Raw genomic sequence first — 2,808 nt, 5'->3', positions numbered from 1 at the left:
GATTTATTGTAGAGATGAGGTCTTGCTGCCCAGGCGGGTCTCGAACCCGCGGACTCAGGCAATCACTTAGTATTTTAAAGCTTTGTTTTTGATACTTAAGCCCTTAACCTAATTATTTTTAAAAAATAATTTATTTTAAATGACTTCAAACTTAAAGAAAAAAATGTCAGAACAATACAAAAAAATTGCATACCCCTTCACCTGGATATTCTCCAGTTGTTAATGTTTCTTGCATTTGTTCCTATGTTGTCTATTTATTCCCATTCCTTTTTCTGAACATTTTGAGGGCAAGCAACAAATATGATGTCTCATCACTCCTAAACACTCTAGTATGTGCTGCCCCCAAACAAGGACACTCTCTTCTATAATCGGCACACAAGTCTCCAATCAAGAAATCAACAATGGTGACAAACTAATGCATAATTCACAGACCCCATTCAAATGTTAGTCTCAACAATTTCTGTCTTTCCTTGTCTGGCTCTTACCCAGGAATATAGGTTGCATTTAGTTGGTCATGTCTCTTTCAATTGTTTCAGTATGAGTGGAAACAGATAGAAGGTCACTTTGTAATAAATAAATGAGCTGTACATTCTTATTTTGTACATTGTTCTGTGTGTATATTTCATTAAAAAATATTTAAGAAGAAAACTAACCACACTCATACATTTCAAACATGGTATTTGCTCCCAGAATTCAAATCTCTGCCTTAAAATTAAGTGCATTCAATCCACTAAATATTTAAAGCCTAGAAGTTTGGAAAGTCTCATGACCAAAAAAATGAAACAAAAAACAAACAAACAAAAAAAACCCTTGCCAAATACAAGTGCAAGGGTAGAACTGGGGCTCCCAGAGTGGATTTTATTGGGACCCCTACCACCATATGTATCTCCACAAAAATCTCATTCCTCTCCTAATTTATATTATTGTTTAAAGATGGTCTAGGTATTGCACAGTGAACACCCAAGTGTGCTTTATAGTTCCCTTGGCTTTGACCCTGTGCTAGAGCAATACCTGTTCTTCTCCTCTGCATTGAAAGGAGTATTTATCCTTTTAAGTGTATTCAGAAAGTCAGTACATTATAAAAAAAAAAAAAAAAAAAAAGATGGTCTAGGTGTTATAATCTCAATTAAAAGAGCAATGTACATTCAAAGGATTTAGTTGAAGGTATAAACATGGCATACTACGTTTATGAAAGAGATGTATTGCTAGACCAATCCATTCTAACAGAGCAGGGGATTTTTTTCTGACCTAGAAGACAGAGATGGAATTTCTTAGTGGCCTTGACAATTGCTCTTGCAAATAATGTCAAAGAAATGTTTGTTGAGATGTCAGCTTCTGGAAGGTCCACTTATGATGGATTGATAAAGGGAGTCGGGGAATCAACTGGCATACCACTCAGCCAGACCTGTGCTGTAGCAACATGAACTGAGAAAGGAAGTTGGTGCCAAGTAGTCTTAAAATTAGATATGGTATCTTTCTGGCAGTTTTAGGGATAAAGAGTCTTGCATATTGATTGCCTTAATTATGCAGACCTACTTTTTGGGGTTCCTTTGCAGATCCAAACAGCACAAATTATTTTTTTTCTCCCCTGAACTGCATTTGCTTCTGTAAACAAAATTGTTTATCAAAAGGAAATATGCTCTTTGCAAGAAGTTGGCCTATAATAAGCATTATTGCAAAATGTTTTGAGGGGAGGGCCGCGCATTCCCATTCCCTATCCCATCCACCGTATTCCAGAAAAACCCTGGTTCACAAATTTCAAAGGTGAGAACAGCTTTGGAAATTACATCATAGTTCTGTCTCCATTTTCCAGAGAAGTGCGAGGGTTGACTCATGACCTTGTTTTCTCACCCATGTTCACTGCTTTTCCCACTGTACCTTTCACCTCATATATGATACGAGATGAGTTTTTCACATTAATAAAGGAGATGTTCTCCAGTGCCCCCTTCGACTATGGATGTTGTCCCCAACGTTCCCAAATAGCATGAGTTGGCAACCATGGATTGCATTGTCCTCTAATTAAGGAACTAGAAAGAACCAACCCTGGAAGGGACCTCGAATGAGAACGACCTGTAATTTAAAGGGAATTAAAAAACAAAACACACACACACGCGCACACCATTAGCTTCTGCCTTCAAATCAGAAAATCCTTTTTACATACTACTAACTCCGCTCGCTTCTCCCTTCACTTTTAAACAGACCTACTCCAGGGAGCGGCTGTTGGACGCAGGGGGAGGAAAGCGGAGAGGGAAAGGTCAGCGGGGCCCGGGGGTGGTGCGGCGCTGCGAGTGCCGGCGGCACCACCCAGGACCGCCGGGGGCGCGGGCGCGGGGCTTGTGCGCACGCGCGGCGCCACGGGCGGCTGCCCTCCCGCACGAGGTTTCACGCCGCTTTATTGAGCCCTTCAGCGCTGCCCCCTTCCACCTCTCCAAAGCCCCAAATTCAGAGTGATAGAGGATGGTGTGCGGAAGATCCCAGGGCACCTTCAGAAAACGAGGCTTTGAAAGATGCCGAGTGGGTCAGCAGGAGGAAGGCAAGGACGCCGAGGGCAAATAAAACCCTTCAGCCGCCCCCCGGCCCGGGATCTGCAAGGGAGTGAGCGAGGCGGGGGCGCTTCAGCGCGCTCCCAGGGAGGAGCGAGCGCGTCCGACCACGCGCGCGCGGGACCCGAGGGGCGGGACAGAGCAGTGGGCGGGACCCTGCTGCGCCCCTAAGGTACCGCCCCTCGGACCAAACTCCCGCCCTGCCATTGGAGGACATCGAGGGCGGGTCCGAGAAACGCCCCCCTCTCGCCACCAGCCCCCGCCC

The sequence above is a fragment of the Carlito syrichta genome, unplaced genomic scaffold, assembly GCF_000164805.1.
Source record: "Carlito syrichta isolate Samal-C Ts95f unplaced genomic scaffold, Tarsius_syrichta-2.0.1 Scaffold309155, whole genome shotgun sequence".
Classification (NCBI taxonomy): Eukaryota; Metazoa; Chordata; class Mammalia; order Primates; family Tarsiidae; genus Carlito; species Carlito syrichta.
The sequence above is the reverse complement of the archived record's forward strand: the minus strand, read 5'-3'. Positions refer to the sequence as shown.